Raw genomic sequence first — 12,282 nt, forward strand, 5'->3', positions numbered from 1 at the left:
TCTGGTTCTATATTGTGATGACCCCAGAAAGTCTAAAGAGCAAATTCCTTAATTGATATAAAAAGACATAAATCCATGCAAAACATTCATTCCTGCACTGAGTGTGTCAAAGGTATATAAATGATTATTATTATTATTATTAAAGGTCGTCATGAGTTTATACTCACAGACTCTTCTGGCTTTCTGAGATTTGAAATTACCTTTTAAAACAATGTTTAACGATGAGAATTAATTCTTGTTCTAAGTTTTTGCCCTGTCTCCCCCACATACAAACCCCCAGTTGGACATTTAGTACAAATAATTAAATACATCACATTAGATGTGATGCAGCTGAAAGTACCTGGGATCTTGGAGTTCTGATGTGAGTTGGAAATCTTTATCTTGTCCATGGTCATTATAAATGGACGAGTTTTACATTTTTTCTGGTTGCAAGGAATGGTTCCTGCAGCTGTTTGAGAGGACAGGGGAGCTTCTGACAATGATGATTCTAAAATTTGGGTGCTGCCTAAAACATACCCAGATACTGTGGAGCCATTTTACTTCCCATAGCTGTACACTCTCCTGTAGATAAATCTTGTTATCAAATTCAAAGTAATTGTGAGTGAGGAAGAATTTTGTGAGTTTCACCACAGAATCAGCATCATTCCCTGTGTTTTCCATGAAGAATTTGCAGGCATTTAATCCATCTTGGTGTGGGATATTGGAGTACAAAGATTCCACATCCATGATGGCCAGGATGGTTCCTTCTGGTAGAGGACCTATTGCTCCTAGTTTATTCAATAGATCAGTTGTGTCCTGAATACAGCTGGGTGTATCCTTTACCAGGAGTTTAAGAATACCCTCTACCCATCCAGATACCTGCTCAGTAAGGGTGCCCACACATGAGATAATTGGCCTCCCTGGATTTCCAGATTTGTGGATTTTGAGAAGCATGTAAAATGTCCTTAATCTTGGACTCTCTGGTATCAGGTCATCAGCTCTTATGGGTTCGTCAGGCAGACAAGATACCAACTTGTTTAGTTCCTTGTAATAGTCCTGTGTAGGATCCAACTCAGCTTTTTTGTAGTAGTGTGTGTCCATAAGTTGTCTGTTTGCATCTTTCATATAATCTGATGTGTTCATCATGACTATTGCACCTCCCTTGTCAGCAGGTGTGATGATGATGATTTCTTTGTTGGTTTTCAGAGACTGTATGGCCTTTCTCTCCTGGACACTGATGTTGGGTGCTTGTCTCCTTTTGGTGTCTATAATGGTGGATTTTATCAAATGTCTGAAGGAGTCTATATATATTTATCCAAATGAGGGTTGTGTCCAGGTGGAGGTGTCCAGTTTGACCTCTTCTTGGTTGTTAGGATCCTTTTTCCTTCAGTCCGAGTGTTTTCTGACTCATCTGTATCATTAAAATATTCCCTCAGGCGCAATCTCCTAAAATAATGCTCCATATCAGTGCAGAGTTTAGTTTTATCTAGGGCCTTAGTAGGACAAAACGAGAGTCCTATAGAAAGCACAGCCAGCTCCACTTTGTTGGGTTTATAATCTGAGAGATTGATGACACAGTTAGATGCTTTTGTGTCTGGAATGGGGTGGTTGTCCAAGTTGTCAGGTTTTGGCTTTGTTTTGTATCTGTTTGTATAGAGTCCTGAATTGAGGCGCAATCTGTAGTTTCTTTTCCTTGTTATGAATCAGAAAGGTCCATAGTTTGTTGTAGTATTGTTGTAATTTTAGCTCTGTGCTTTCTGTAAGTGTTTTTCTCAGAGTTTCCTCAGTTTCTTTCTAGAGAACTCTCATTTTGTCCTACTGAGGCCCTAGATAAAACTGAACTCTGCAGGGATATGGAACATTATTTTGGGAGATTGCGCCTGAGAGAATGTTTCATGAGGGAATATTTCAATGATACAGAAGATTCAGAAAACACTCGGACTGAAGGAAAAAGGAACAACCAAGAAGAGGTCAGACTGGACACCTCCACCTGGACGCAACCCTCATTTGGATAAATATATAGACTCCTTGAGTCTACAAGGAGACGCTACGGAAAATGGCACAATTTTTTATTTTTTTTAGCAAAGTTTGGAATTTTTTTTTTACCACTTAGATAAAAAATAACCTAGACATGTTTGGTGTCTATGAACTCGTAATGACCTGGAGAATCAAAATGGCAGGCCAGTTTTAGCATTTAGTGAACCTAGCAAAAAAGCTAATAAAAAAACCTGTGTGGGATTGCACTTTTTTTGCAATTTCACCGCACTTGGAATTTTTTTTCCTGTTTTCTAGTAAATGACATGCAAAAACCAATGATGTCTTTAAAATGTACACCTTGTTCTGCAAAAAAATAAGCCTTCACATGGGCACATTGATGGAAAAATAAAAAGGTTATGGCTCTGGGAAGGAGGGGAGCGAAAAACTTAAAAGCAAAACCGAAAGAAGCTGGAGTCATGAAGGGGTTAATAGGTTGGGAAGGTCCATAGTTATCTGCCCCTTTCCAGCCTAAAAATACCAGCATGCAGCCACGCTATATTTGGTGCATCTATTAGTTGCGCCAATTCTGGCACTTTGCTTTGTCTTTTCCTGATTGCCCGGGTGATGTGGCAATTGGGGTGATGGTTTATGGGGTTGATGTCAGCATTGTAATGTATGCTGGTATCAAGCCCAGGGGTTAGTAATGGAGAGACATCCCCATTACTTACATTTGACACATATAATTTAGTACACCACATTAGATGTGATGCAGCTGAAAGTACCTGCGATCTTGTAATTCTGATGTGAGTTGTGGATCCTTATCTTAACCGAGGTCTTTATAAATGGACAAGTTTTGCATTTTTCTGGTTGCAGGGAAAGGTTCCTGTAGCTGTTAGAAAGGACATGACAGGGAGCTTCTGAGAATGATGCTTCTTAGATTTGAGGCCTGCCTAAAACACAGAAGTGGGGGTCTGGAAATATGGATTGTAATCGGGCATCTTTTTGTAGTAAAGGTTGTAGTTTCTGTGCCGCTCCCCTTAGTACCTCCAGATCTGGATTGTAGGTGACTACTAGAGGCACCCGGTTGCTTCATTCTTTAGTTTTGCAATGTAGGAGGTGATATCTTTATATTCTGCTCATGTAATCTGGTTTTCAATTGTTCTTGGATGGTATCCTTGGTGTTTGTATCTATCAGTAAGAGGAAGATCGGGTATACCTTTCTCACACCGGTTCCGGAACTACCGGTAATGTCACCAATGTTGCAGGGGGAAGACTTTCAGACAAGGACCGACCCTTGCATGTGACTGAGGTAGGCGGGGCCAGGTTAAAAAGCATTGCACGTGGGAAAAGAGTGAGAGTTGAGGCAGGAAAGCTAAGCGGACAGTTGGGTGCAGTATTAGCAGAGACTGCAGAGCATCCCTTGAGCGCAGGCCGACTAGTCAGATCCCCTGCGTATTGGTCTACTGTATGTGGACGACAGGTTGCCAGTTTCCCGCTAACCTCAATGCCTGGAGGTAACTCTAAGTTAAGACCAGTCACTGTAACGTGAGCACAGCGCAGTGAGAAGCAGGTGACAAAGCCAGAGCCTCTTAGTCAGATACCTGTGTACACCGCAGAGCGAGTCTTTGTTCCAGCAGTACTATCTACTGGACTGAGCACAGCATTTAGCATTCAGGAGTGCAGGAGCACTCCTCATCCTTCAAAGACCCGTCTCCCAATCCGTGGATTGAAACCCCGTCCTCTACAGATGCCACTGAGACTTCACGTGCTGCTGTCCCTTCCTAGCTCCCAGTTCTGCCCTACTCCCTTACACACATCCCAAGTCCTTATACTCCCTGTGTGAGTATTTGTGTTGTTAATAAACTTGTTAACTCTTGATCTGCCTCCTGTTCGTGACGACATCTCACATTTCTGTGATTTCTACATTTGGCATAGTCGTCAGGATGTCGTTCAATGGCGCGGAGGCGGCAGATCAAGCAGTTGGAGGGGGCCCTAGATCCAGTATCTCCCTGGGGGCCATGTTAAATAATCTCCCGAAGTTCACTGGGAATAACAAAATGCTTTTGAGTTGGACTGAACGTATAAGGGGGATGATGATGATGCATTCCATGACTCCAGCCCTAGAAGCAGAGATGGCTATGATGGCACTATATGGGGAGGCCAGGGACTCTGTCATGCTTCGGCCCCCACAGGCAAGAGATGCCCTGGATAAAGTTTTACTCATACATGAAGAGACGCATGGGGACCCCACAGACGAAGGGGAGTTATGTATGCGCCTGTTCGGCTGGGTTAAAAGAGAGAGGGAGACAGTCACCCAGTTTAAGAATGCGCTGAAGGGACTTCATACTGCTATTGCTTGCAAAGATGGCCTAGGCATTGGGTCTATTGACGTAGTGCTGCGAGACAAATTAGTGACGGGCCTACAGGACGTGCTGCTGAAGCAGGCTCTGCGAGAGCTCTTGAGAGTAAATGTTCTAGTATTGGACCTGTTTCCTCCTGGATCGTTCCTGTTGCCTGCTGCTCTGCATAGCTAAGTTCCGCTTTGCTATTTTATTTGCTGTTTTTTTCTGTTCAGCTTGTCAATTTGTTTTTTCCTGCTTGCTGGAAGCTCTGGGACGCAGAGGGTGTACCTCCGTGCCGTTAGTTCGGAACGGAGGGTCTTTTTGCCCCCTTTGCGTCGTTTTTGTAGGGTTTTGTGTTGACCACAAAGTTACCTTTCCTATCCTCGCTCTGTTCAGAAAGTCGGGCCTCACTTTGCTAAATCTATTTCATCTCTACGTTTGTCTTTTCATCTTAACTCACAGTCATTATATGTGGGGGCTGCCTTTTCCTTTGGGGTATTTCTCTGAGGCAAGGTAGGCTTATTTTCTATCTTCAGGCTAGCTAGTTTCTCAGGCTGTGCCGAGTTGCATAGGGAGTGTTAGGCGCAATCCACGGCTGCCTCTAGTGTGGCTTGGAGAGGATTAGGGATTGCGGTCAGCAGAGTTCCCACGTCTCAGAGCTTGTTCTATGTTTTTGGGTTATTGTCAGGTCACTGTATGTGCTCTGACCTCTATGTCCATTGTGGTACTGAATTACCTTATCATAACACTCCCCATTGCCCAGAGACTCCAGTACAAAACCCTAACCATGACGTACAAAGCCATCCACAACCTGTCTCCTCCACACATCTGTGACCTCGTCTCCCGGTACTTACCTACACACAACCTCCGATCCTCACAAGACCTCCTTCTCTACTCCCCTCTTATCTCCTCTTCCCACAATCGTATGCAAGATTTCTCTCGCGTATCACCGTATCACCCTTACTCTGAAACCCTCTACCACAACACTTCAGACTCTCGCCTACCATCGAAACCTTCAAAAAGAGCCTGAAGACCCACATCTTCCGACAAGCCCATAGCCTGCAGTAACCACCGATCGACCAAACCGCTGCATGACCAGCTCTACCCTCGCCTACTGTATCCTCACCCATCCCTTGTAGATTGTGAGCCTTCGCGGGCAGGGTCCTCTCTCCTCCTGTACCAGTTATGCTAACGCAATGTCCCAAAAATGATCGCATTAGCCGATCCCGCTAGCGCAGATCCCCGATCTGCGCTAGCGAGGAACGGACCGCGAACGCTGCAAGCAGCATTCGCGGTCCGTCACTCAAATGATGGCACAACGCTAGCGCACGCCCAATGTGGGCGTGCGCTAGCAATGCGTTCGCCATAGACAGTAATGGCGGCGTTAAGGGACTACGTTACACCGCGTTATGCCACGGTGTAACGTAGTCTGATAAACGGGGTCAAATAACGCAATGTGACCCTAGTCTAAGGAATGTGCTCTAGCTCCTTAGACCTTCTGGGGGCATTACAACCTGACCATACCTCAATCACAGGACAATAATTATTTTACACACTCCTTTTCTATGAACTGTTCCATTATATACGGCCACAACTGTTTATCCCTCTCCCGAAATGATAGTTCTACTTGACGTCACTTGTCTTATCTATTGCAATATCCCTGTGCTCTGTGGCGTATAAATATGTGACTCTTCATATTTTGTATTAGTCTATGCCTGATGAAGAGACCTTAGTAGTCTCAAAAGCTTGCAATTTGTTTACATCTTTTCAGTTAGCCAATAAAAGGTATCAACCACTGAGGAAACTCAAATCTTAGCATTTGTCTAAATATCTACAGGAGATCTATCTATTGTATCTATTCTATATATCTTTTCTATATAGCTATCTATTCTATCTATATCTGTATATAAGATTGCTTTATTAGTTTGTAAACTAACATTAAATTACAGAGAATTATAGTATGTAAAACATGATGTTAAAAACACATTGCATACAGATTGCATACATATGCTAAATGAGAAAAATCGTTTTGTACTCACATGACACATGACACTCGTCCTACTTTTCTAATTTATAATTTAATGTTATAGTGCCATTTATTCCATGGCACTTTACATGTGGAAAGGGGTATACATAATAAAAAAATAGTCCAGTAATCTTAAACAATCCAAGTGATCGACTGGTACAGGAGGAGAGAGGGCCCTACCCGCGAAGGCTCACAATCTGCAAACATGATTTCTTATATGATTTTATATGATTGTGTGAGAAAATACATTATGTGATGTTAATAACTATATAAGTACTGAACAAATACGGTACTTGCAAAATGTTTATTCGGGCCAATATAAGTCAAATGCAGTCATATCGTTAGGAATTCTTTGATGGTTGAAATTGCCTTACAATAAAAATATCTGTGGTACTTGATGGAATGCATAATCTTCCCGTGAGTATAACAGTAATGCTGGGCTTACAGAAATATATTTTTTTGCTTACAATGCTACTTAATACTCTTGTGCCATAAATGTTCATGGGCTTTCTTTTGTCTTATACTCAGGTATTGATTGACTATTATATCAGTTTCCTCCACTATTCTAACACAAACATGAATGCAGAGACACTTTGCCAAGAAACTGCTGTGTTGGCTAAATCAGGGGAACTTACTCACCATTTTCTGCAGCTTAAAGCAGCACTTTACAGAATACTTCTATGACTGGTTTGAATAGAGTGCATCAGTAGATTACAAGAAAATATTTTATTAATTTTTTGGAAGAGAGATACCAGTGATTTTACCTATAAAAGTAAGGCACTGGGTTGCATGATGCTCCATATTCAGCGAAAAGCCAGCTTAATTTTGTAACTATTTGACAAAATTTGAGATATTGATCTCCTTCAGTTTATTCATAGAGCACCTTTCTCTCGTCTCCCATTGAAGACTTACTACAGTACAGCCAAAAAAACACTATACTGTAATAGTACTGTTTCTTTTGTTTTAAAGTAAAGGCTTATCCCCTTGCCTACACAGGTAAAGGGACCCTGTGTCTGTCCACAGGCTACACATAATATGTTTGCAGTTGGGTGTAACAATAAGTTTTTGAAGAATAGAAGGAATAAATAGTACTTGTACCTAGTGGAAAACTATGTAAACAAGTAAAGGACTATATAAAATATGAGGTATATCATTAAGATTTTCCCTCATTAATTATTTGGCGCTTAGTTTAAAACATGGAAATAGATCAGGCAGGAAATGCAAGCATCCTTCTGATAGTCATAAAAAATAATTAATCCAATAGCACGCTACATGGTGAGGTGCACACCACTCTTAATCAATCAGGAGCATCTGACTCTTATACGCCCCCTCATCAAGACCGGTGAGAAAAGTGATGGTCTTGAGGACTAGTGTGGTGGAGTTGATTAAGAAAACATGCCATACTTACCCTTGGCTTGTCTAGTATTGCAGTCAAAGTGAATGAGGCTTTGAAGCAAAACCAATTTAATTATTGGATATGTGTAGCATGGTTTTAGAGATTTTCTAAAATAGGTATTCTCTTTAAAGAATGTGTTCTTTTCTCATATATTCTTCATTACATTACAATATATTAGTTACAGTACAGAATAAATGGCACCTCTATTAATAGAAATGTCAAACACGTGATCAGAATATTACATTAAAAAACAATGAAAGAAACCATATAGTGACAGATAAATAAGAGGTGAGAATTGTATGTATCTTCAAACATTCTCAGGTTAAAATTAAGGCCTAAAAAAATAGCTAGAGCAAAAATAATAAAAAAGTAAATAAAAAAGGGGGTTTCAGCAGGTAAATGATGGCAGGGTGGGAAGAAGCTTAGTCTTGTCTAGTCAAGTGCAATTTGTTATAGAAAATCTGGTATTTAAGAGATTTCAAAACTGTAATCCAATCATACCAGGATTTATCATGGGTCTTCTTCAGAGATTCCATGCGATCCTCCACCTGCATAACTGTGAGGACTGGCGGAACGCACCGAGTTAATATGGATGTTATAATGGGTACGTTCGCAGCCTGGCGTCCACCGTGCATGAGACAACCTGCTGCTAGAAAATGACGGCATTATATGGTGGTATAAGTGAACTCAGTTACTTCACTGAGTCACACAGAAAAGAACATGTTGTGCCCCGTTAGCGTTACAGGGGAACACAGCTAACTGCTAAGTTTATGGCAGTCAGTGGTCACACACACAGAGAAGCACACGAAAACTCCTCACCAGAGGTGCCGGTATTCTAGGGGCTTATTTCAGCCGGGTCCCCGAATACAATCATACAGGCGCGACCACAATTAGCAAGCTCATAACATGAAGTGATACTAGCGCATGGCCGTGCGGCCATGCAAACCTTTTATAGCTGCAGCAGCTTCAGGACCTTCCTAGAGGACCAATGGAAGCTGCTACAATACCAGAGCAACTTCAGGACCTTCCTAAAGGACCAATAGGAGCTGCAGCAGTACCTGAGCATGTGACCCCTGACCTCCAATCAGAGGTCTTACCTTGGGCATGCTCAGAAGAAGGGAAAAAGCAGGGCTTAGTCCCAGAGACCTCTGCTCGCCGCTGACCAGTACTAGCTACAATGGCTGAGCCTGGGAAAGCAGCAGAAACCATCCGCACAGTATCAGGCGCTGTCAGGGACGTCAGACGCTGGGACTGACGTCTCTGCTGAGCAGGCTCCACTGCGGCTGGAGAGGAATGGGAGACCGCAGAGGAGATGGCTCGAGGTTCCCTATGTGCAGAGGCGGGAACTCAACCCCTAACACATAACCATCCTGCTCCTTCAAAAGCAATTTTATTGTAGCTATTTTGTCCTGTCACCACATGATCGGAATGTCAGTTAAGTGACAGACTGCTGATTGTGCAGGGGCGGATATACCATTGGTGCAACCTGTGTATTCGCACAGAAGCCCAGGAAGGGGGCCACTGCCCCTCCAAAGCAGCAAGCAGCTTCTGTCAAAGACACATATGCATTATCATGAACTATTGGTCTGCAATGGGCACATATGTTCTTCTACAAGAGCCTCTTCTGTCTTTATCCGCCCCTGGAATTGCGGTAAGATGGTAAGGTGATGTCACACAAGGGGAACAAGAAAAATCAGGATCAAAAGGTAATAGAAATCCCTACATTTGGAGGGAATACTTCAGACTCCTTTACACCACATATATGATATTTGTTAAGGTCAAATATAATTTTGTTTTATTGTAATATTTGTAACACACCAGAAATATGTTAATTCATTGACTAGTAAGTCACGCACATTATTTTCGACGTCAGAGAGGCAGTTCACTTGGCCCCAGCAGGCTTCAGATGCCCATCATAGATTTTTTTTATAAGTCTTTGCTTTTCGTTTCCATGCTGCTCCATCATTCTTGCAATGTGATAGTGTTCACCACAGGGGGGCACTAAATTTCCATTCTACTCCATCACTTTCTTCCTAACCTTCTCATTATCAATCTGCCACTAACAAACCTATGGAAATAACATACTCCACCTGCATGTGAATGACCCCTTGGTGTGCTTGCTAATCACTGAACCAATTTATAGTTTGAAAACACTGTTTAAACATGATTGGACCTTAATTTTTAATCAGCAAAAGAAACACACAGCTAATGTGCCAAGTAGGAGATGTTAGCAAGTCCTCACACAATGAGCAATTTCCCTTAACAATCTGAAGCCTGTTACATTTCAGCCTTGGAAAATGAAAGAGTCCCCTCTTGTAATCATTGAAGGAATAGAGGCTAGTGAAAGCAAGAGAATTCTCACTGATAAGGATGTAGTAGCTACAGAAGCACATTCTTCATGTCAAAAAGAAAAACCTTATCTCCCCTCAAGAAACCTGTTGTTTTCTGGAGATACTGTTTAAAAAGAAATTTCTACAAATGAACAATAGATGTTGGAAACTCTTAATTCTGACATAATGTAGAGCGCAAAAGCCAAAAGGAAAGGTTCAGTTCTTCCAAATATCAGCACACACCAACACAAAACGTTGTGCACAGAGATTTGCAAACTTGTTCTTTCATGCCAGGTTCCCACGATGAGTATTTGGGGAGTTGAAATCAGATTACTTAGACTTTTACATCACACTAGATGGTGGCTCGATTCTAACGCATCGGGTATTCTAGAATATGTATGTACAGTGGGGCAAAAAAGTATTTAGTCAGTCAGCAATAGTGCAAGTTCCACCACTTAAAAAGATGAGAGGCGTCTGTAATTTACATCATAGGTAGACCTCAACTATGGGAGACAAACTGAGAAAAAAAAATCCAGAAAAACACATTGTCTGTTTTTTTTTATCATTTTATTTGCATATTATGGTGGAAAATAAGTATTTGGTCAGAAACAAACAATCAAGATTTCTGGCTCTCACAGACCTGTAACTTCTTCTTTAAGAGTCTCCTCTTTCCTCCACTCATTACCTGTAGTAATGGCACCTGTTTAAACTTGTTATCAGTATAAAAAGACACCTGTGCACACCCTCAAACAGTCTGACTCCAAACTCCACTATGGTGAAGACCAAAGAGCCAAAGAGTCAAAGGACACCAGAAACAAAATTGTAGCCCTGCACCAGGCTGGGAAGACTGAATCTGCAATAGCCAACCAGCTTGGAAAGAAGAAATCAACAGTGGGAGCTGTTGTGAATTCTGTGGCAGAGCTCCCTCCTGTGGTCACAAGTGGTATTTCGGCTGATTCTCTCTGTGAGCTTCCGTTGGTGGAGGAAAGTGGTACTGCGGCTTCTGAGTTTCCTTCCTCAGGTGATGTGGTGAAGTCGTTAGGTGCTGCTCTATTTAACTCCACCTAGTGCTTTGATCCTGGCCTCCAGTCAATGTTCTAGTATTGGACCTGTTTCCTCCTGGATCGTTCCTGTGGCCTGCTGCTCTGCATAGCTAAGTTCTGCTTTGCTATTTTGTTTGCTGTTTTTTCTGTCCAGCTTGTCTATTTGTTTTTTTTCTGCTTGCTGGAAGCTCTGGGACGCAGAGGGTGTACCTCCGTGCCATTAGTTCGGTACGGAGGGTCTTTTTGCCCCCTTTGCGTGGTTTTTGTAGGGTTTTGTGTTGACCGCAAAGTTACCTTTCCTATCCTCGCTCTGTTCAGAAAGTCGGGCCTCACTTTGCTAAATCTATTTCATCTCTACGTTTGTCTTTTCATCTTAACTCACAGTCATTATATGTGGGGGCTGCCTTTTCCTTTGGGGTATTTCTCTGAGGCAAGGTAGGCTTATTTTCTATCTTCAGGCTAGCTAGTTTCTCAGGCTGTGCCGAGTTGCATAGGGAGCGTTAGGCGCAATCCACGGCTGCCTCTAGTGTGGTTGGAGAGGATTAGGGATTGCGGTCAGCAGACTTCCCACGTCTCAGAGCTCGTTCAATGTTTTTGGGTTATTGTCAGGTCACTGTATGTGCTCTGACCTCTATGACCATTGTGGTACTGAATTACCTTATCATAACAGGGAGCAATAATTAGAAAATGGAAGACATACAAGACCACTGATAATCTCCCTCGATCTGGGGCTCCACGCAAAATCCCACCCCGTGGGGTCGGAATGATCACAAGAACGGTGAGCAAAAATCCCAGAACCATGCGGGGGGACCTAGTGAATGAACTGCAGAGAGCTGGGACCAATGTAACAAGGCCTACCATAAGTAACACACTACGCCACCATGGACTCAGATCCTGCAGTGCCAGACGTGTCCCACTGCTTAAGCCAGTACATGTCCGGGCCCGTCTGAAGTTTGTTAGAGAGCATTTGGATGATCCAGAGGAGTTTTGGGAGACTGTCCTATGGTCTGATGAAACCAAACTGGAACTGTTTGGTAGAAACACAACTTGTCGTGTTTGGAGGAAAAAGAATACTGAGTTGCATCCATCAAACACCATACCTACTGTAAAGCATGGTGGTGGAAACATCATGCTTTGGGGCTGTTTCTCTGCAAAGGGGCCAGGACGACTGATCCGGGTACATGAAAGA

The 12,282-nt window shown here is 42.6% G+C and overlaps 1 protein-coding gene across 1 annotated transcript in view; it reads left to right on the forward strand.

Annotated features, from left to right (window-relative positions):
- Positions 1-12,282, forward strand: part of ADGB (androglobin) — a 591,174-nt gene that overhangs the window by 547,563 nt on the left and 31,329 nt on the right. The gene's annotated exons all lie outside the window — the stretch shown is intronic.

Source organism: Ranitomeya imitator, chromosome 5 (genome assembly GCF_032444005.1).
Source record: "Ranitomeya imitator isolate aRanImi1 chromosome 5, aRanImi1.pri, whole genome shotgun sequence".
Classification (NCBI taxonomy): domain Eukaryota; kingdom Metazoa; phylum Chordata; class Amphibia; order Anura; family Dendrobatidae; genus Ranitomeya; species Ranitomeya imitator.